General features: G+C 38.7%; 1 long non-coding RNA gene across 1 annotated transcript in view; it reads left to right on the forward strand.

Annotated features, from left to right (window-relative positions):
- LOC123387673 overlaps positions 1-23,370 on the forward strand; it is a 76,712-nt gene extending 53,342 nt beyond the window's left edge. The window contains exon 3 of the long non-coding RNA XR_006602184.1: positions 23,292-23,370. This is a non-coding gene — a long non-coding RNA (uncharacterized LOC123387673). The remainder of the gene's footprint in view (positions 1-23,291) is intronic.
- The last annotated feature ends 316 nt before the right edge of the window (positions 23,371-23,686 follow it).

A 23,686-nucleotide genomic window follows, 5' to 3' on the forward strand; every position in this document is an offset into this window, starting at 1 on the left:
ACCAACAAATGGCTCAATTAAAGAGCAATTGCTCCTGGCAAAGTGATCTCTTGAATGGTGCTTTTTCATTCTGAATGGATCCCTTTAGTTGTTACTGCAATAAAAAGGCTTCAAGTACTCCAAGTCCGTTTGAGTCCTTTTCAGAATGTTAAAATTTCTTTCTCTCAATAATATTCTGCCTCTAATAAGGTATTAAAACATTCAGTTTTAGAATTATTAAAATAAAGCTTGGAAGGGACTTTTGAAACCTCCCTTTTAGAGGTGAAGATCCTGAAGGTCCCAGTGGTCAGGTCATGTTGTACCGGATATGAGAGGAGAATCTTGTCTTAGGATTTTCACCTTGGCTTTATTATATCAGCATATAGTTTGTAAAGTGCAGTTTCAAAATGTAAAATCAAAGCTCTTAGGCATGTAGAAAATGAACATGTGTAAAGGAATATAATTCATTAGTTAATGAAGGATTATCAGTCAGATGTAATGAGCAGTTTGAAAAACACCTAAGCAACTATATAGGTTCCTATATATGCATGTGGGCAAGTTTAAAAAGAAGCGTTAGGATAAGATGGTGAATTTTTTTTTGAAGATTAATCTTTGCGGTTATCTGTTCCATCAGGCAAAAATTATTTGCATTTCTACAGGACAAAAGCCTACAAATTAACAAGTCACTTCACTGCATCTGGGACTTTTAATCAATAATAAACAATGAGATGAACTAAATATCTTCTCTTAGATAATCCTAGGGGTTGTCTTTGTCCCCATGTGTTATGGAAAGTACTTTCTGCGCCTCTTTGTGCCTTATTTCTGCAGTCTAGATCAGGGATTGACCAGCTAACCTGTGTGCCAAATCCAGTCCATTGCCTGGTCTGTAAGGGAAGTCTTACCCAAGCACAGCTTTGACCTGATTCTTTGCACGGAGGCGTCAAGAGTGTTAATTAACCAAATAGACTTCCTGGAGTTTGCTCTGTGAATCTAGGGTCTTACAGTATTACTAATCACTAAGACCACAAAATTAACATCTGTCTGGAAATTCTAATAGTCTTGAGTCAGACTTTTAAATTCTCTTTTAGTACCTCTTCTAAGTCTGGGAAACCAACCCCCAAACAGCTCTCTCCACTAGCTTTCACCTGCTGTTCCTATAAGTTTAGATGAAATCTTCCCTTCTAGAGCATCCTCTAATTTGTTCTGGTCCTTAGCCTTTTGGAAATAACCTTTTTATTGCCTGAAAGGCAGGGACTTAGGTACTAGACCAGCTTCTTAAAATGGTTTCATGGGCATCCAGTCCACATGTGTTCCTCAAAGATGAGCCGCCGTATATGATTTAATAAGAATCCTTCTCAGATATGGCACACTAAGCGTAACCTTTGTTGCAATATTGATTTGTGCAGTTATTTTCTGGTAAAAATGGGGACACATTGGCATTGATCCTATGCAAATAACCTATTGCCATGGAAAGTAAAGAGATGCAGTAAAAATATTTGCTTCTGAATTCCTAGTGGGTCAGTGGGAATCAGATACCATTTAGAACATCAATTTAATAATCTTCTAAGATTAGGATTAGGGATAGTTTAAGAAAGAGAAAGGGTTTCCTTACACATTTATAAAAAAAAAAAGTAGGAAGTTAAAATAATGCCAACCATATTCCCAACAAATAATCACAATTAAATATTCCTCATGAGCTCATTTGGTTCTGGTGATAAGCCCTCTTTGCCCTGGGCCAGCAGTCTGCTTTCATGTAATATTCTGTTTCTGGGCTAGGAAGAATCCAGCAAATCCTAACTTACTGCACCGGTATGGCCTAAAAGTTGTCCAGGCCGTGTGAATTTAGAAGCTATCCTTGGGAGTCTGTCTACTCTTTGAAGAGTCTATCCTTGGTGCTGTCTTTTTGACAAGGCTCTCAGACTGTACTTTTTTGTTGAAAACACCAATTTTAGCCTACAGCTTATAGCAGAGCTCTGAGGCAGCTGTTGATGAAACTGACTGTGGTTAATTTATAACAATAACCAATGATGTCAGAATTGAGGGGAGTAAAGTTTTCTAGTAGGTTCTCATAATGGTTTGACCAGTGTTTTCCCTGAGGGTAAGAACATATTATGGAAGGCACTGAAGAATCTCCAGGGCTTTCCCCCAAAAGCTTCTAATTTCTGAAGTATTTATATTAATTATCTTTTACTTATGCAGATTAGCCTAAGGAAGTCTGAGCCTGTCTCCTGACTTTATAATTTTTCCCTGTAGCTCTTCCAATAGTATTGAGCTAATGAGTAACTGTGGAGAGCTGAACAAACCTAATTGTTTCTTGCATCTTTTTTTCTCTTTCTCTCTCTTTTTTACTTTTATAAAGTAAAATAACAAATCTTTGTGATTTCTTAAATTTCTGAAAAATCTCAAAAATAAATTTAGGAGTTAATTTTAAGGGCCATTGGGGGTCATCTCCCAAACTGCTGAATTCTAATTTATCAATCATGACTCTGGCAAATATAAAACACACATCTGTAAACAATGTCACATAACTTATGAGTGAATAAGAGAACTAGATGTTATGACTGCTGCTGAGAAAATACACGAAATATGTATATATAGGCAATTTAACAAAGATGTGGTAGGATAACTCTACTGAGTCAGATTTAAAAACTTGCTAAAATCTAACAGACCATAAATATTTGGAGTTGTCTCACTGGGCAAAAAGTGTTTGCATATTTAGTAGAAAAATTCAACAAATCAATAAGTAATTTTACTAAGTCTTAAATTAAAAACAAAAAGTGAGACAAACTAAGTAGTATATTCTTCTGGACTTGTGCTGCCTGGTGAGGTAGCCACCAGTTTTTTAAACGTGGCTGTTTGAATTTCAATTTTAATTAATTAAAATGAAATATAACAAAAACTTTCAGTCTCTCAGCCACACTGTCCACATTCTACATGCTCAGTGACTACGCTTGCCTCATGGCTACCATACTGGGCAACACTGCCATTTTCACAAAAAGTTCTAGACATCCTACCTACAGAATCCTCAGGTGGGCATTGATCCTGGAGAATATTAAAGGTATGTTGCCCACATTTTTGCCTTATGTCCAAGGGTTGGAGAATGTTTTTTAATGGTGATAGAATTTAAAACCATCTAAAAGTTAAAATTTGATAGTAAATGCCTACAATTTGAGTAAACTTTACGTGTATCATGATCATGCCTGAATGGAAAGTTATACAAGTAAACCAAATGATGCATGATATATTTCGGTATTACTATTTTTAAAAAGGCTTTAGAGCAAATAGTTTTTTAAAAAGTTTAATAGTACCAAAATACATCATGCATCATTTAGTTTACTCGAGGCAATTCAAGCAACTCTCTAAAAAACCATCGAAGTTGGGATATGTGAATGGTTCTGGTGAAACAGAGCAGGGTCAAAAAAGAAAAGATGTGAGTCACGGCAACCATGGTATCTGAGGAGATCTTTTGCTTCACACAGAATTTCATTTTTTCATGCTCAATTATGGTAAAACAGAATTGCACATATTGCTGTTAAAGTAACTTCCACATTAAACAGAATCTATGTTTTACAATAACACTCAACAGTGCAGTAAGAAAATAGAACATGTATGAAATAGGATGCTATTTAAAATTGGAAAATTAATTTTTTAATAGAGAACTATTTTACCTTGGATTTCTCATTAACACAATGAAGGGATTTTATTCCCTGGATTTTATGAGTTTGTGAATTTCATCATTTATTAAACAAATATGTATGAGGTGCCTGTTATGCAAACAGGATGGAAACAGTGTCCACCCATATGGACTGCGCAGACTGATAAGGAAGACAGAAAATAAACATAACTAATTAATTACACCTGTTATAAGTTTTGTGAAAAAGTACGTATGTTGGGAGTCCTTTCCTAGTCTGTTGGGATGTGGGCTGACTGTATTTGGGGTGGGATAGAGTCAGGAGAGTCATGTCCAAGAAATCAGCATTTAAACAAGGATCTAGAAGATAAGTAGAGATTTTCTAGATAAGGGAGGTTTGTCAAGGGAGTGGGGTGGAAAGCTTCAGAAAGGAAAGGGCACGCAGGAGGTCTTGACAAAGGAGGCAGCATGAATGTTGACGCATGAAGCTTAGACTTAAAAGAATTGTGTTTTACTGCTATTATTTCTTTTTGTGGCAACAAAGAAAGAGGGCACAGATTACTTTCATATATCGAACCGCAATCAAGGAATTATGTAAGTAGACATAAGCCTAGTGCCCTACTCCTCATTTAAAATTACCAAACGTATCTCCCTCTGGGAGAAAGTCTCATATAGTTACCTTGATTTCCACTAAGATCTGAAATGGAGGAGTTAAGCTTCTTTTTTTTAACGATTTATTTTCTTATTTAGAAAGTATGTGTGCTGAGAGATGTGGCGGGGAGGGGCAGAGGGAGAGGGAGAGAGACTCTCAAGCAGACTCCCCACTCAACATGGAGCTCTATGTAGGACTCGATCTCATAACTCTGAGCTCATGACCTGAGCCAAAATCAAGAGATGATCACTCAACCAACAGCTACCCAGGTGCCCTCAAATCTTATGTTTGAATGTTGTATGGTATATCATCTTGGCATCATCTTTCTTCCTTTCCACATACCTCTCATGATATATCTGTCCTGTCATACATACATTTGTTGTGCTATATTTGACGTCTTTTCTAGAATGTGAGCCCATAATAACCTCTGTGTTTCTTGCACTTAACATAAACTTGCAAGGAGAGCTGTTCCATAAATGTTCATTGAGAAACTAAGCAAATGGATAAATGAATGGTCCTAGAATTAGGAATGTACCAAGAGAAAAAAAAAAAAGACCTTAAATTACCTGACTGAATCTCTTAAATGATTCTTTTTTCATTTTATATGGAAGTAACTTGATAATATCTAAGTTATTTGACTAAATAATATCGATAAGTCAAGAAATTTTCAAAGGTAAGAACATCCATATTATCAAGGAGATGTTCAACTTTTATTGAATGCCTCCTCTATACAAATCAGCCATTTAAAAAGAGAGATGATACAGTTTTCGCCTTCTAGGAATTTGAAATAAAGTTGAAAAACAAGAATGTGTGCTTAAAAATGCAATGACTAGTATAGAAAATATGTACTAAACACCAAAGGAATACAATAAAAAGTGGCAAATACTAGAGTTGGAAAAACAAACCATAAGGGTATTCCAAAATCCTGGTCATATTATAGGCCACAAATGAGGGAAGATTTCCATGTAATACCAGACCCCTTTAATTGTTCTTAGATGACCAAACATTGACTTATAATTTTGTCCTTTTGCGTATATTTCTATCATTTTATAGCTGGCTGCCTTTGAGGACATTACTTCTATTTTCTATATAAGAACAGCTGGAAAGAAAAGAATGAAATTAATATTTGTTGATCACCTACCATATCCCAGACACTGAGGACAGATTTTACATAATGTATTTGTACCTTAAATGCTTTTATAGAACATAAACATGTTCAAAAGGTTTTTAAAAATTTAATCTGCATCTTTTACTATTTGTGGAACAGATACTTTTTCATAAAACAACTTTGCTGTGCTATATTCTGCACATGACAAGCTGTATATTTCTTCTCGAAACATGGGCACAATCAAGTTGGAGAATATTATCACCCCCAAAAGACTCCTGTTGTCCTTTCGCAGTGAACCCTGGCCTTGGGCTGCCAGTAGTGTGCCATTTGTCACCATAAATTCCGTTGCCTTATGTGGCATGACATGGAAATGAAACCATATAGTATGTTCATTTTGTGTCTGACTCCCTTCACTCAGTACAAGGTTTCTGTCCTTGCATATATCAGCAGTTCCAGATTTTTTTTTTAATTTCTGAGTAATATTCTATCTCATGTATAGTTTATTGAATATTATATCTCATGTTTATTGACTATTATATCTCATGTATAGTTTATTTACTCATTCTCCTTTTGAAGGACATTTAAGGTGGTTTTCCATTTTTTTGGCTACTAGGAATAAAATTGCTCTGAACCTTTGTTTTCTTTTAAAGATTTTATTTATTTATTTGAGACAGACAGTACAAGTGGGTTGGGGTCAGAGGGAGAATCACACTCCCCACAGAGTAGGGAGTTTGATGAGGGGCTAGATCCTGGGACTCTGGGATCTCTGACCTGAGCCAAAGGCAGCAGCTTAACTGACTGAGCCACCCAGGTGCCCCGCTATAAACCTTGATTTCAAGTCTTTGTGTAGAAGTAGGTTTTTACTTCTCTTGGTGAGTACCTCAGAGTGGAATTGCTAAGCTTTGTAAGTGTGCATTTCATGTTGTAAGAAGCTGGTGAATGGTTTTCCAAAGTATTTGCTATATTATACTTGTCCAGAAGAAATGTATGCAAGTTCTAATTTCTCCACATTCTCAGGTACACCTGGTATTATTAATATTTCTAAGTTTAGTCCTTCTTGCAAGTGGGTAGTGGGATCTCATTATAATTTTAAAGTTCATTTCTCCAGTAAACTAATGGTGTTGACCATCTTTACATGGGCTTATTACACATTTGCTTATCTTCTGGGAGGTTATCTGTTCAAATCTTTTGCCCACTTTTGTGTTAAGTTACTTTTCATAGAGTTGTAAGAGTTCTGTAAGCATTCTGGATACAAATCCTTGTAAGATATTTGTATTGCAAATATGTTCTCTCATTTGTTAACTTGTCTTTTTTTTTTTTTTAAGACTTTATTTTGTAGATTAGTTTAAAATGGAGAGGAAGATACAGAGATTTCCCAGATAGCCCGTGCCCTGACACATGCGCCATCTTTATGCACAATCCATTATTATTATTTACAAATAATAAAGATTTATTTATTTGAGAGAGAGAAAAAGAATGGGGAAAGCGGCAGAGGGAGAGAATCCACAAGAAGACTTTGAGCACAGAGCCCAACCCAGGGCTCAATTCAATGATAATGACCTGGGCCCAAACCACGAGTTGAACACTCAACTAACCAAGTCACCCAGGCGCCCCCAACTTCCCCATTACTATCATCCCCCTACAAAGTAGTACATTTGTTACAGTTGATGAACCTACATTGACACATCATAATCACCCAAAGTCCATAGTTTGCCTTAGGTTTCTCTGTTGGTGTATACATTCTTTGGCTTTGGACAAACATACAATGATACATATCCACCATTAGGGTATCATACAGAGTATTTTCAAGGCTCTAAAATTCCCTGTGCTTTATTTACCTCTTTATCCTTCCTTCCTCACTTCAACCCCTGGCAACCACTGATCTTTTTACTTTCTACCTAGTTTTGTCTTTTCCAGAATGCCATATAGTTGGAATCCGATAGTCTGTAGACTTTTCAGATTGGCTTCTTTCACTTGGTAATATGCATTTAAGGTTACTCCATGTCTTTTCATGGCTTGATAGCTTTTTTTTTTTTTAAGTGCTGAATAATATTCCATTTCCTGTCTGTAGCACACTTTATTTATTCATTCATCTATTTGAAGGACATCTTGGTTGCTTCCAAGTTTTAGCAGTTATGAATAAAGTGTCTATAAACATCCATGAGCAGGTTTCTGTGTGAACATAAAATTTCAGTTCACATGTGTAAATTCCAAGGAATATGATTGCTGAATTGTATGGAGAGAGTATGTTTAGTTTCTTTTTCACTTTTATAAGTTACTGAGAGCAGTTTTAATTTTGATATAGTCAAAATTATATTGTCATTTACCTTTTGTTATTTATTATTATTTTTTAATAATTCAAAACATTTTATAAACATATAATGTATTATTAGCCCCAGGGGTACAGGTCTATGAATCGCCAGGTTTACACACTTCACAGTACCTTTTGTTATTTCTTACCTTGAGAGGTCCCCAGGTGAAATCTGAAATGGGCTCCTATACACAAGAGGGCGAGAAGGTGAGACCATAGGCAGACCACTCCATAAGGTAGGTGGCAAGCGAGGGAATTTTCACACCAGACTCGTTTTGTGGCTGCAAGACCTCTTCACCTGCCTTCTAGAATATTAAAGGCTTAGTTGTGTTCAGTCACTGCCCAGATGGTCTCAACAGCACATTGCTCTCTCTAGGCTGAATCCTTGAAACTGGCTTCGAAGTGGGGGATGGTGGGCAGAACCTATATTCCCAGGACAGGGGAGTGGGTGAGAAGCCTCTAGTTGCCTGGGTTCAGTTCTTGGGTCAACTGGTAGTCACATTCTCTCTCTCTCTCTCTCTCTCTCTCTTTTTTTAAGATTTTATTTATTTATTTGACAGACAGAGATCACAGGTAGGCAGAGAGGCAGGCAGGGAGAGGAAGGGAAGCAGGCTCCCCACTGAGCAGAGAGCCTGACATGGGGCTTGATCCCAGGACCCTGGGATCATGACCTGAGCTGAAGGCAGAGGCTTAACCCACTGAGCCACCTAGGCGTCCCTAGTCACATTCTCTTGATGACCTTCCCCAACTCCTCCTCTTCCTCCTTCTTCTTCTACTTTTTTTTTTTTTTTTTTTTTTTTTTTTGGGGGGTCTTTTGTGGTTTGTGCATGGTCTGGTGACAAATCCATGACTAGAGGAAGAATTCATCCCATGGCTAATATTATGAAAATTTCATTACTTGATTGGTTCTACAGAAGGCAGTAATACTGAGGATCTTTGTAAGAGTGATTTTATCTTACTCTTTTTATTAACTAGTCCTTTGGATAATGAAATGATTCAGAGACATTGTCCTCCCAAGTCTCAACAGCACATTGCTCTCTCTAGGCTGAATCCTTGAAACTGGCTTCGAAGTGGGGGATGGTGGGCAGAACCTATATTCCTATATATTCTATGTATATATAGAGTTATAGAGCCTCAGGGTTAGGAAGGAATGATAAGACATTCTTTCCAGCCATTGGATAAACATTTCAGAAGTCAGATCCTTTTTTTTAACACACATTTCCAGAACGCATTCTCATTATTGGCTGCAATGTAGCATAACTCATCTGGATGTTAGAACAGGAAAGGAAAAAGGAACTTCTCATTTTTCATTTATAAGATGCCTGCCTGAATTTCCTCAGCTTAGCAGTGAAACATCTCCAGACAACGTATCACTTACTTTCAAGTAGATACAGTGCTTTGGGAGAGCATAAAATGATCCTGTGGACAAGAGTGAGAGCTTTCTAATCAGGCAGATCTCAGTACTGTTGACTTAGTCACTTAAATGTCCTCGGCCAGTTTACCTTGTCTGTGAAATGTAAAAATTAGGATATATATACCAGAACATAGTAGCCTCCCACTAAATGGAAATTTTAAAAAATCAATTAATAATGCAAATGATGAAATATAGAGAGAAATACTATTTCTGGTACATTTTTATTAATAGAAGATAGCTGAGAAATTCAGCAGGGAAAAAAATGACAAGATTAAAAACTTGAATTTTATTTTCCATAAATCCTACGTAGGTTTTTGGTCAAGATAATAATTTAATAGTGGTCTACTTTCTTAATAAGATCGTTTTTGAATGTAGGGGAGGTTTGGTAGGGTGAGGTCAGAGCCTACAGCCAAGAAAGAATTCTTGAGGCAATCTTTGGTGCAAAAAGGTGGTTTTATTAAAGCCTGGGGACAGGACCTGGGGACAGAAAGACCGGCTCTGGGACGTGAGGGGCACCTGATTATATACTACGGGTCCGAGGGGAAGTAAAGAAAAAGTAAGGAAAAAGGGAGGTTTTCAAAAGAACTTAAGGAGTACCTGCAAAATACTGGAGGCCTCTCCTTTGTCAAGTTCAGATGTTTTCCCCTCTAGCAAGTCATTAACAGGAAGACACTTGGGAGCTTCCTGCAAGAATATCCTACAAATCCCATCCAGGAGTCAGTGGTGGAGGGTTGGGGGGGGGGGTTGGGGAGTGTCAGCTTGTGTTTGTCTTCAGCCGGTCCTCCTGCTCCCTCATCATTAAGAAGCATGTCCTTGGAAGTGATGAATATCTAATAATACCGTTGGCACACAAAACCAAAGAGCCAGGCGGTGTCACAATTATTTTCAAAGACAAAATAAAATGAAATATGATTAAGGGAGGCTGTATCTCCCGACAGGACCTTGTGAAATTTTGAATATGGAATACATTTTCGTGGTTCAGAACTCAAACAATAAGGCTGCACCAAGAAGACTGAGCAGCAATGCTCTCCTCACCGGTCAAGTTCGCCGTAGCTCTGCTCCCTACAGCGAACTGGTTCTGTTACCCACTCCGTATTGCTCTATGCCAATACAGACACATATGCACTTCAATTCTTTCCTCCCCTTTGGTGACACAAAAGTTTGTATACTACATGCACTGTTGTGCATCTAGCTTATTGTGTGTGTGTGTGTGTGTGTGTGTGTGTGTCTGGCAAGCCTCATAGATGAGTATGTCACCTCTGGAGGGTGACCATGCAAAGCTTCCATGCAGCATCTCAGCCTTATTGAATATGCCAAAGCAAGCCCTTTGGCTAATTAGAAAGTGACCTACCTCTCAGCCTTGCTGACTTAGTTCTCCTCTTGCCTAGAGGCAGAAGGTGGCAGTTGGTAAGAACTCAAGGCCTCTTCAAATTTTGAAGACATTTCTAGAGTTTAACTACCCATGACAATAAGCTCTGGGAATTTTGACATCCTTCCTTCCGGCAAAATCAGTTTTGTGGGATTGATTTTGGCCTGAAGGCTTGTAATGCGACTAAAGGTGTTTCAGTGTAAATGTTAATGCAGCTTTTCATCGAAGAGTGAAGGTTTTCACCTGGAAATCTTGAAAGGACAAAGGAATCTGAAGCGGTCTTCTTTTTCTGAGTAGGGCAAATGACCCAGGACGAAACCTTTCCAAGGCAATTACTTGTAAAGGTGACTTAATTGTCACCCTGGAGGAAAGTATATACTTCTCGGAACATCTCCTAGGAAAGTACAGGAGAGGCTCTTCTGTGAGTCAGAATGGTGGGTGGCTCAGTGTTGGAGTCACTGTGATGAATGCAGTTTATTTTGTAGCTAAAATTTCTGGAGATAGTTTTATCTTTCTGAGTTTATAAGCATCCTAGCTTGTTTTTAAAAACCCGCAAGAACATGTATAGAATTATCTGAATTTATAATGATGGAAGGCAGGAAGAAGTTAGGGTCGAATACACAAATATTAAAAAAGATAATGATCTCCCTGATATGAGGAAGTGGTGATCGCTTAACCCATTCTTAACTCATTTACTAAGAATTCATCTGCTATTTCTGTAATAGATATGCCTTCGTTTCTGTGTTTTGCATCTGTTAATAATCAAGTTTATGTTCATTTTCTGAGTATAAAGCAAGTAATTATAAAAACAGGTGCCCTGAAGACAGCTGAGTGGTAGGTGGAAGCCAATCTGGCTTCCCCATTTTCTGTGTTTCTAGACTGTCAGAGAGGGAGCATAGCTAATCCCTGGAGTCAAGCCAGAGGAGGAGACTGACAACTTGAATCTCAAGGCCAAAGGCTCCCATTGTATAACATTCTGGTTCCCTCTGCAGTTGGTGGCCATATCCCAGGTGTCAATGGTAGGTCTCATCTCCTCAAAAGTGTGCTAGACAACCCTATCAATTTTGCATTCATGTCAAATCATAGGGACAAGTTTTGATAGGATATTCCAACCCTGTACTACTTTTGGAAGCCTCTGAGAACCTGCTGTCCTCGGTATGAGAAGGGATTCTCAGCCTCTAGGCGGAAACAGAATAGTTTTCCCTCCTGGCCCTATATGGCATAATTTTAAGCATGCAGACACCCCAAACTCATTTTTGATGCCAATTATGACCCCTCTGACCCTTCATTCTATACTACAACCATGTGACTTATCATTCAAGTATCATGCTACTTAGCTGTTATCTGTTTTCAACACTTTATATCCTCTTAACAAACTGAATTATATGCTTTTTACTCAGAGGCATTATATATTATTATTGTTTATTATTTATTATTTATCCAGCAGATATTTGTTGAGTGCCTACTATGAACCAGGTCCTCTGTTAAGGACTGGTGATAGAATCCTTGCCATCCTGGAGTTCTGGGTAGAACACCAAAAATACACAAATGCATCTAAGGTATGTCAGATGGGATAATTCATGAAGAGCAGGGGCCCTGAGCGTGGCGAGGGAATGAAACCTTGAGTGTGTGTTCCTCAGGCAGAGACTCAAGTTCAGTGGGTGAATGGGACACACAGATAACAAATGCAGCAAAGAGTCTAGAAGGCAGAAGAATGGTAACTGGTAAATGGTAAGTGCCCTGGGTCTCGCACGAGACTGTGTTTGCCATGTTCAAGAAGAGCAAGGAGGTAAATATAGCTAGAAAAAAGAGAGAGGATAATAGGAGGTGAGATCAGATACACAAGAGACAGCCAGAGTGGAGAGCATGCATAATCTTGTGGAACTGTGACCAGGGAGATGGGAAGCCATTAGCGGAGGTGTTGAGGGCAAGGGAACAAGAGTAGAAGCGGAAAGACCAATTCCAAGGCTGTCAAAATAATCCAGACGAGAGATAGTAGTGATTAAAACCAGTAGGTGGAGGAGTAATTCTGACATAATTGATATGGCAAATATCCCTTGAGGGAATTTGCGCCAAGCAATGTGCCTGTGTCTGGGCTCTTGACCATTTGTGTTGCCTAAAACAGTGAACGGGTGTCATGTTAATTCAATAGATTGATTTTGTTCATTTGAAGGTTTTTGAGCCTCGGCTAAATGTACATCTTTTTGGCAGCTCATATTGGATTCAGAGAGGAAGATCAACAGATATGGATCTTTAATATTCCTTTTCCTTTTCCTACTTCATGTCAGGACAAGGTTTATAGTTATTTTTATTTCAAAATGTGATCAAGAAATCTATGAGAACATAGAAACCATTTTTTTCCTTTACCATTTGGACTTCACCGATAATGCTGGAATTGTGAGGTACAGATCATAGGTGACCCTGTATCTCATCACCCACAATCTAGACTTGTCACTTGTCTCCTCTTATTGAAGGCTGCATAGAAGGTCAGGACTGATGTCATCTGATAAAGAAGAATACTTCTAAAGGAGTCATTGAAGCTGTTCATTCAGTCAGTCAGTTGACAAATACTTATTGAGAGATGGTCATGGGTTGCCCACCATGCTGGTGAGGACAGATACAGAATTGGAGGTGCAGTCTCTTTGGGGCAATGGCACATGGACCACAGCTGTCTAGAAGCATGAGGCACAAGCTACGGGACATGTATGTGCAGAATGCTGTGGGAGCCTAGAGAGGAGAGTATCTCACTGGATGTGAGAGGTTCAGAAGGTGTTGATATATGAAATGAAGCTAGAAGGAGATTGGGCGGATGATGAAGTCCATTAGTAGTTTCGGTCTTTGAGAAGAGTGAAATTAGTAGTGGTTCTTCTAAAGAAAGAAATAGTCCCCAACTGGGGGAGAACTTGAAGGAAGATTATAGCATGGTTATTAGATGGCAAAAATAACCTTTAGTGAGGCCCCAAGTATGAGGTAAGAATTTTTTTTTTTAGGTAAGAATCCTAGTTGCCGGATTGGATAAGATAAAAACCAGGAAGTTGATGTTGGTGTCTGGACAGCAGGAATGTTATTCGATATAGCTGTTGCTATTGGGAAGCTCTGTGGAAGGCCTGAGCCCTCAGTGACATTGATAATTTTGAAAGACCTATTTTGAAGTATTTTGTGGGTCAGACCTTAATCTTTGAAAATGTTCCTGAAACTTTGCAAGTCTTAAACATAAACTTGACCTTATTTAATATAGATCAGAGTCGCTTGTAGGTATAGAAATCTTACACTTACTCCTCTTTACATGGTTAACACTCGGTTTTGGGAGGCAGTCGAGCTCGCAGTGGAGACAGACTGGAGAAATCAGACTGAGTGTAAACCTTTGCTCTATTCCCTACCTACTATCCTTGCTACATGAATTAGCCTTTGTTTTGGCATCTGAACAACTGAGAAGAGCAGGACCTTCATCCCGTGGTTACAGAGAAGGAGAACTTAGTACAAGTAAAACACTTAGAAAAATGGGTGATGTGTACTAAGTGCTTACTGCATAACAGTTACTGTTAAGCTCAGCCCCCAATTCCCTTTTTGTATGCCTGTCTTTCCATGGTGGTTTTACTCCAAGTAACTTATTCTCAGTATTATTACATAAACTAACCTTTATCTAAGAATCCTGGCTTGGAGGACAGGAGGCAGATGGCTTCCTAATAGCAAAGAGACACAGTACAGAGATTTTAGTGTTTCCCTGTAAGTAAAATAAAATCAGTCTCTCCTTGAGCTGTCCACTTCTCAGATCTCCACGAAGCTGAGAAATGTGCATCTGCTTCATATTCCCCTGTTAACATTCCATCAGACTAGCCAAGACAAAATTTCCATGTTTGGGTTTGGCTTTCCCTTTCATAGACCCCCTTCTCCCAATCTCAAATCCTCTATAGGCTTATGCTACTTCTGAGTTGTCTTCTAGTTTTACTTCTAAAAGACAGACTGCGTCCTGTAGATTCATTTTTTCTTTCCAATACCAATGACCAAGGTTGGCTAGCCCAATATCTCACAGTCTTTGTATTACCTACAAATTTGTAATTTGTATTACAAACAAATACAAGTTAATATAATAGGGGTTGTTAATAATCATGGCTGCCTTCTCCCAGGTGATGTGGTTAAAAGCAGCAAAAGTCTTTGAATCCATCGTTAGGAGTTTTAGTTTTAAATGTAGAGTAAACAAAATAAAAACCTTACCAAAATGGGATTAGATCCCTGCCATTTTGCCATGAACATGAATTATGAATTGCCAGTGATAGCTTATGGTGTCTTATAGAAAACCACAGTGGATGATTCAGTCTAAATAATGTGGGAGGATTTTAAAACAAAAGTGAATGATAGTTCTTGCTGTTTCTGTTTTGTATGTTTGTGTGTGTGTATGTGTGGGTGTCTGCATACACCCGTGTATGAGTTCATTTAAATTCTTTTTGCTTCCCACACCCTGCCTACCAGATAATTATGACATTCCAAAATATTCACAGATTTCATAGTCAGTGCTAGTTATTAGATTGTGAAATTAGAATTTCCAGCTCGAATATTTTATATTCTCTTTATTAAGACTTTCTCAGTGGTTGACCCTATCCTATTTAAAGTTCCAATATATTACATCCACAGAATCATCTCAGTTCTCATAAGGATTAACATTTTCTGTGGGGATGGCTCTGAAGGGTAAGTCTTTTGAGTAGAAAAGTCAGAATAACCGTTGTGAGAATTCAATGAGCTGGATTCTCCCAGAATTTTGTGGCAGTTCTCACATCTGTGCCTTGACACACTTTGGGATTCACGATGTGGAATGGCACAATTTCATGTTAGTAAAATGCAAAATTTCCCAAACACATAGCCTTATGTAAGCAGAATCAAGGCTCTCCCTAAAATAATGTGATTCTTTTGAGTGGAAGGGAAAGGGGCTGTAGGTATAGACTTTTTGTATGTGGTTTAAAAGAGATGTTCCCCAATTCTAGTATGCCTCTGAATCCTCTGGGGAGACTAGTCAAATTCAGATCCCTGGGCCCTACTTTCAAGGAATGTGGTGTCATAGGTCTGGGTTGAGGCACAAATCTGGATCTTTAACCAGCAACCCAGGGGACTCTGACACAGTGGGTAGAGATCACATTTTCACAAACAGTGGCTGGACATCACCAACGGCAGCCAGTCTCCCACAGAGCTCGTGCCTTCCTTCCAGCTTGAATGCCTTGTCTTAGCTCCCAGTCTAACACTCACTGGCATGTTCTCAGTCCCTAGTTTTGGCTCACAAACCCTAACTTCCTATGACAGGTGCTGAGAGCTGCCAGTTCCTGATAGGAGTCACCCTCCTCCTCCAATGCACTAACAGAGATTGTAAAGGGCTGCTGTAAATTACAGTTCACATCTCCCTACAAATAATAGCACAAAAAACCCTGAAAAACAATTTTTTTTACTTCCAAAAAGAACATGTTAATATTTTTTTTTAAGAGTAAAGTTAATTTATTTTATTTGTAAATGGTCCCAATGAACATGAGTGTACCATTAAAACAACAGAATTAGAAAGTCCATGGCAAACAATAAGGAGATCTAGTAAAACAGAACATGAGGAACATCTAAAAGCTACTTAGCACCTGAACATGTTAATATTTTTAAAAAGCTACTAAATAGGTGAGATAAGGGAGTCCAAAAAAGCTAAAATTATGAGTGACTGTTCTGGACGTGCAGAAAGATGACAGGGAAGGAAGAAAAGAACAAGATTTGACTAAGTATCCGTAGCATTCCCCAGCAACACCACGAACAGTACTTTTCTTTCCTGCAAGCTATCACAATGTTGGCTATATTTTTACAATCGACTAATACTTATTAATTATGCCCTTTGCTTTGAGCTTTTAAAAAAGTCTACTGTTTTAAAATACCTACTGACAAGCTTCTTAAAAATACCTACTGTTCTTGAATTTGTAATCATTGATTTGAGATTTTACATTAATTAGTGTCGTGTTTTCAACAACATGGTGCTTGAGCTAGAAAGAGAAACGAGGGGCGCCTGGGTGGCTCAGTGGGTTAAGCCGCTGCCTTCGGCTCAGGTCATGATCTCAGAGTCCTGGGATCGAGTCCCGCATCGGGCTCTCTGCTCGGCAGAGAGCCTGCTTCCCTCTCTCTCTTTCTGGCTGCCTCTCCGTCTACTTGTGATTTCTCTCTGTCAAATTAATAAATAAAATCTTAAAAAAAAAAAAACAAAAACGCTGAGATTCCTCAGTCTTATTTTAGAAAGAGAAACGACTCATGCTGCATTTATGTACAACGGAAGTTCCATTTTTCCTTAGTAGCCATTCTTTCAAGTATGTCTCTGACTGTTCATACCTGTCAAGGGAACTACTTCTTTCAGTTTTCTACCAGAAATTGATGACCCCTTTCAGGATCTTAATCATGATTCAACTCTGAAATATTAGAAGACAAACATTCTCTTTCCATTCAGATATGAGAAGATCAGAACTCTCTCTCAAAGTTCCAGGAAGGTTTGTTTCATTTGTTTGAGTAGCGAAGGGAAGGATAATATCACACATTTTACTTCGATTTTTCAGGTTTATCATTTTCAAATGGTTCTGAGCCATCAGGTGGAGATAGGACCTTCCTTTCCCTTCCTCGTTTCTTCCTTTCTTTCAGTTGTCATTGAGAGAGCAACTATTCATGGTCAGGCAATATGGTTAAGACCAAAGGAATAAAGATGAACGCAAAACTGCCCTTGACAGCTCTCCTGGAGGTCATAGTCTGGTTGAAAAGGGAGAGAAAGAGCACAGTAAGTACTATACAAGGCAACAAGGACTGTGAAAGCAGTATATACCGAGTACCGCAGAGGTACTCATAATTCACAGTGTTTGTTTGAGTGCCAGATTCTGTCTAGCTACTGACAGAGGGCAGTGGCTGAATTCAAGGAGCTTACATTGTAGACTAAGAGGAGAAAGAGGATTAACTTTAATGATAGATAATTGCTTAGAATATTATTAAATTATTAATTAAAATATTAATTAATTTAATTAGTCATTATTAAATAAATATTATTAAAAGACGAACTTGGGAGCCAATGGGGACAAGATACAGTTTCTTGGAAGAGGATGTAACATAGGTGCGAGTCTTCCGTGTTAGGTGGGAGTTAGCCAAACAAAAGGTAGAGGGCCAAAGGCAATGGTGACTAAGCAAGTTGGAGGGGACTGCAAATGATTTATTATTTCTGGAGAACGGAGTCCTAGACAAAGGCTGTTGGAAGCTGTGAGGAGCTGGGGAGACAGGTGCCCGTCCACAGAAAGATTCAAGGCCAGCTGAAGACACAGCACTTGATTCGTCCTGGGGATACACTGTCAGTTAAGGGAGCAGTGGAACAATATAAAATTTACATTTTATCTTCTGGCTGTTTCATGGCTGATGCATCTGAGAAAGACAATACCAGCAGCTTTGCGCTTTGCAGGAATACTCTTTGGGAGAGAAAAGAGCCTTAGCTAGGGCTGAGAGGGGAGGGTTGAAGAGAATGGTAGGAGAATCACAGAGGAGATGAGATTAGTATTAGTGATGGGTTGACATGAGAAGCAGTGAAAAGGGAAAAATAAAAAATGATGCCCTGAGTTCTGGCTTTTAGTTAACTAGATGGGTGGTTATGACACTAACTCAGAATTTGGGGGAAGAAGGCATGAAGAGGAAGATGATCAACTTGGTTTTGGACACCTTGTTTTTGAGGTGCCCGGATCATTCTGGAGGAGCACCACAGGTGGTGAGATATTCGAAGGTGAAAGGAATCTAGGCAAGAGATACAGGTTTGGGACTTATAAGACGACAGGGGCAGTTGAAAAAAAAAAATCTAAGTTAAGATTTTGAGCATAGTGAATTCAGGGATCCACTGAAATGGGGAAAGCAAAACCAAAAATTCAGAAGATATTGAAACCAGCAGCAAATGTGTGGATTATATTTTCTCTAATCCCATAAAATATGATTAACAAGATGGTTAAGTCTACCCAAATGCAGAAGGGAAGATATAAAAGATGAAAGGAAATTAACAAAGCACGGAATAAAGAAAATCCATAAAAACCGAGCATCACATCTATCCGGTTTGTGAGAAGGCACCTGGGGAAGAGTCATAGCAATTAGAGAAAATGCTGAGCTGGGAAGATCCTTCCTGAAGTTAACAGTTCTGGGGCTTCGAAGTAAGAGTTCCTACTAGTCAGGGGTTTTTAGTCGTCTTCAGTGGCCCCATCTGGCTCACATTCTAGGACCTAAATTGTGCGGTGAGGATGAGGACATGGTTCTTCTAGTCAGAGAAGTTCTTGTTGCTTGCAAGCATTCACTTAGCACTTCATAACACACCATTATAAATTTTTCTGTGTTCAATTCACGTGTAAATCGAGGCTGGGGAGCATAGCATGTGGTTGGCCCACTTCTGAATAATTCTGTAAACTTAAGCCATGAACCTGTCTTCATTCAGGTTTCATGGGAACTCTCAGCACTAGCTGCCCACTGGAATCATCTGGGGAGCTTTCATGAAGCAAGACGTGCTGACCCACTCTCTCAGAGATGGTGATTCACTTGTGGTGGGCTAGCGCCCCAGCATTCATGTGGTGCCTCTAATGTGCAGGCAACATCGGGAATCCCCGCTGGCAACCTGCTTTGCTGAATCAGTCGTGGGGGAAGAAACCCATTGCCTATGTACAAATAAATCATGTATATGAATCTATAATCACATTGTTTAAGTGGCTGTTGAGGAATGAACTAGCAAAAAGTCCTAAAAAGGATCATGGAGGGTGCCTGGGTGGCTCAGTGGGTTAAAGCCTCTGCCTTCAGCTCAGGTCGTGATCCCAGGGTCCTGGGATTGAGCCCTGCATCGGGCTCTCTGCTCCTCGGAGAGCCTGCTTCCCCCTCTCTCTCTGCCTGCCTCTCTGCCTACTTGTAATCTCTGTATGTCAAATAAATAAATAAAATCTTAAAAAAAAAAAAGATCATGGAATAGGTTTGGTTTTGTTTGTTGTCTTAAATGTTAAAAAGTACCTATTTTAGGGTGGGGAACTGACTCAGGCATAGAAATCGGGACATCTATGTTCCTTCAAGCAGCCAGATGTCTTTGAAAGCCTTCCTGTCAGAGCAGGAGAGAAAGGCCTGCTGTGACAGACATTTTACTCACCCCACCCACAAGAATGGAACAGCTATGACAGATGTATAGTTATAATTACTTATCTTGCAATTTTTGTGCTCTTCTCCTGTTTTCGAAACTATCCACTTGCCTCTCCACTTTCTCTGTGTATCTGTGTATCTCCATACAGGCAACACATTCCAAGACTCTTACTCTGATCTGTAGGCTTGGTTACTTGATGTCCTTTGGCTTCGGGCATTTTAATTCCTCTGGCAACTGTTTCATCCTCTGTACCCAAGTTGGTTGTGAACGTTGAAGGAGGTAATACTTCTGAAATGCTTAGCACAGTACTAGACAGATTGTCAGCTCCAGAAGAAAACGGGTAAAGCCACACAGCAGTTCTGTACATTATTTGTTAAATATTTTTGTTTATTTATTTGTCATATCCTCCCCTAGGTTTTTCTCTAAAACAAACATTTCTGTAGGCTTTCACAGGTGTCTTCATCCTTCTAAGTGTGTTGGCATTTACTTTCTTTGGAGCTAAGTAGAATCCAAGAAATCAGGCCAACAGTATGGACTGCATGGGATGGGATCACCACTCAGCAGTGGTGTTATTGTGCAGATGCCTGGTCTGACCCCATATCCCCCATCTTTATGAACATTCCGTGTGAGTTCCTGGTAGGAAAGGCCAATAATAGCAAATGCCCCTATTCCAGCAGAGCCATCAGAGTTCCTTAAGCCAAATGAATCTGTAAACAAGTAATCTAGATGTCAATGGGTAATGGTCATAGAAAGATATTATACAAGGGGACACTGAATATTACAGGGAAAACAAATAACAGTGTCACTATAATCTGTTCTTTGTCCAGAGCTCTGCATGAAATCAAAAACAATGAACTCACGGAGACCTCAATCCATTAATAGCGACTTTATTTCCTTGGCCATTTCAAGACGGATTTAGTAGTATTGCCTATCTGCAGTTCATTTGTTTCTTATGAAAGTGAAAACATCTCCCACTGAGGAGTAAGAATGATAACTGAGTAGTGTTATCAATCTATTGAAAAAAGTGTGAGATGATAATTGGTCTGTTGACTAAGTAATTAACATGAACTCTACCATACAAAATTCAACAAGAACGATCAAGAAGTTCCCAACCTCCAGTGACATATTTTTTTTTAAGTAACAGAAGTACAACATGAAAGTACCATTTTATTTTTCCTTGCAATCATTGGCATGGTTTCTTCCTTTTCTTTATGTCTACTGTCTGGTCCTCTTTCAGCTGGAAATTTTTTCTTTCCATTCCACAGTGCTCCTAACTGATTAGGTCTCAAAGCTATTTCAGTGACTCTACATCATACAGTCATTCAGAACACCAAATGCTTGTTCAGTTTTTCCAGACCCTAAAATGTTAGGTTTTTGTTGTTGTTGTTGTTGTTTTTTAAGCATGGGAACCAACCACTTTCTTATTTGGAACTACATGTTCAATGTGATAAGAGAATGCTTTGGCTTTTCACTCCAGAACTGTGTTGCTGGACAGACACCTCCTCTGCCGCCTTCCAGGCTGAGTGTATTTATGAGTCCACACAAGGGCGAGCTCTAGGCCACCCTGTGATGGAAATGTGTCCAGTTTACCTTAGCTGTTTGCCAGATACTCATTTTAAATGAACGGATGATGGAAGGTGAAGATACGTGAATGAATTACCAAGGTCAGTTGAGAAACTTCCTTTTACTTAAGAGGATGAATTTCCTGTTCCATCACCTTAATTTTCAGAAATTTCTTTATTTCTGTTTCATACTTTGTACCAGGAAAAAATTCCTGGGGTCATCTTCGTTGAGATCTTTCAACCAGGTCCACGGGATGAGGCCCACCATCGGTAGGGGCTTCCAGTAGGGTGGTTTCTGCAGTGGGCGCTAGGGGTCAGGATAGAGCCAGGAATCCGCTGGGCATAGGGCCATTAAGCTCCTGGGTTAGCTTAAGAGGAACCCATACCCAGCAGTCCTGGTCTCAGAGCAGGAACTCAGTTAAGAGCTATACACAAAAATGAATACGTGAAGCATGAACAGAGTAAGAAAGCAGGCCTATCACAAATTTTCAAAGGACACGAGAGTCAGAACAAAACAGAGATCCTGGGATCCCATGGAAACCCGAGCTAGTATCAGGGTAAGTTGGAAGCAAAATCAGCAGATAAAATCAGAACTTCCTGGGGACAGCAGAGGAGGTGTTTCTGTGCAACATCTGAGTGGGTTCTAACCACTGCAACTTGTCTCTTGGTTTTAATTAAAGGACTATTTCCTTATGTAATATTTGCAGTTAGTCATACCTTTTGGCCATAAGCTTTTTCATCTTAATTTGAAAGGAAGTAATGGATAGTATAATAATAAAAAAGATAGTATGAAATTCAATCCACCCTTTCCCGAGAAAGCTGTGAATTTTATACTTTTATCAATTTCTATATCTTTTTGTGTGTATGCCCACTAAAAACTGAATATGAACCTATTGTATAAAGGTAGCAGGAAAATGTAATCTGTTTCTAAGGTAGAGTGTTTTGATGGCATAGAGATGGAAAAGGGTTACATATTTATTTTTCTTTGTAAATATTTAAGAACAAGATAGTGGTAGTTGAAATCACCCTTGTAATAAAGGAAAATAATAGGTTTTATGTGTCCTGAAACTTAAAATTCTGGAGGAAGCCTCTTTCATTTGATTATAAATTAATTAATTATGAACACAAAATTAGATATGGAAGCAAATAATTATCTGAAATGACAAAAAAAAACACAAGAAATGTTGTCTTCTAAAATCTGAAAAATACAAGAAGCAAACTGAAAATCTAGAAATATTTTTATTAATAAATTGACACTTCTATAATACCTTGTTTTCCTATGAGGTTATTTTTGGCTTTATGTTCTTTATATGATAAAAATTTGTAAGATGGGACTCCTGGGTGGCTCAGTTGGTTAAGCAGCTGCCTTCGGCTCAGGTCATGATCCCAGCGTCCTGGGATTGAGTCCCACATCGGGCTCCTTGCTCGGCAGGGAGCCTGCTTCTCCCTCTGCCTCTGCCTGCCATTCTGTCTGCCTGTGCTTGCTCTCTCCCCTTCTCTCTCTCTGATAAAAAAAAAAAAAATTGTAAGATTATTTTTTATGGAAAGAATAGATAATTTGGTCTCTATTAGCATACTTGATCAGAATCTGCATGTGTGCACAGGCTGGCATATTTACACACATGTATATAACTGGTTATGTCAAAAAGAATTTTTTTAGCTTCACACCTTTTTTTTGGTAGCATGATACAAATTTATAGAATTGTAAACAAATTTGGTAAACCTCTCCTAGGTTTCCTCATCTATACTTTTTAAGATATTTTAGGTTTTCTTGTGCAGTATCAAATCTTAAGTGCTGTTTAAATTGATTTTGGGGGCACTTGGGTGGCTTAGCTGGTTAAGTATCTGCCTTCTGCTCAGGTCATAATCCTGGGGTCCTGAGAGCAAGTGCGTGGGGCTCTCTGCTCAGAGGGGAGCCTGCTTCTCCCTCTGCCTGCTGCTCCCCCTGCTTGTGCTCTCTCTCTGTCAAATAAGTAAATCTTAAAAAAAAAAAATGGTGAAATTCATTTACCAGTTTGTCATTGATGTCCTTGTTGTAATGACTTTTGTGAGTTCTGAGTTTTGTATTATACTTGTTGCCATCCATATTTTGTGTGAAATCTGAAAAAGAAATTTAAATCTTTTTCCAGGGTTGATGGATTTGTACCTCTTCATTAATTAAATTATCCCACTATGAAGAGCATTGATTCATTACATCTCTCTAAAAGGTATTTCTTCTCAATAAATTATTGCTTTTGGTAGAAATTTTTTTTAATCTAATGTTTTGTTACCGTCCTATTCTTTTTTTTTAAATGTGTGATAATTTATTTTATTTATTTTTTAGTTACAGTCCTCTTCTTGATACTTGATTGATTTCATCATGCTCATTATTACTTTTGTTTAATCTTCAGTTAGTTTTTTATGTGAGTATTCTCTCAGATCTTTAATAAATGCTGTTAAGGAGATTAAAGAAAGTGCTTTTCATGTATATGAAGTCAGGATATTGTAAATACCCAGACTGTAAATTGTGGTTAAAATAGCCAAT

The sequence above is a fragment of the Mustela putorius genome, unplaced genomic scaffold (assembly GCF_011764305.1).
Source record: "Mustela putorius furo isolate JIRA1106 unplaced genomic scaffold, ASM1176430v1.1 tig00003858_pilon_pilon_pilon, whole genome shotgun sequence".
NCBI classification, from domain to species: domain Eukaryota; kingdom Metazoa; phylum Chordata; class Mammalia; order Carnivora; family Mustelidae; genus Mustela; species Mustela putorius.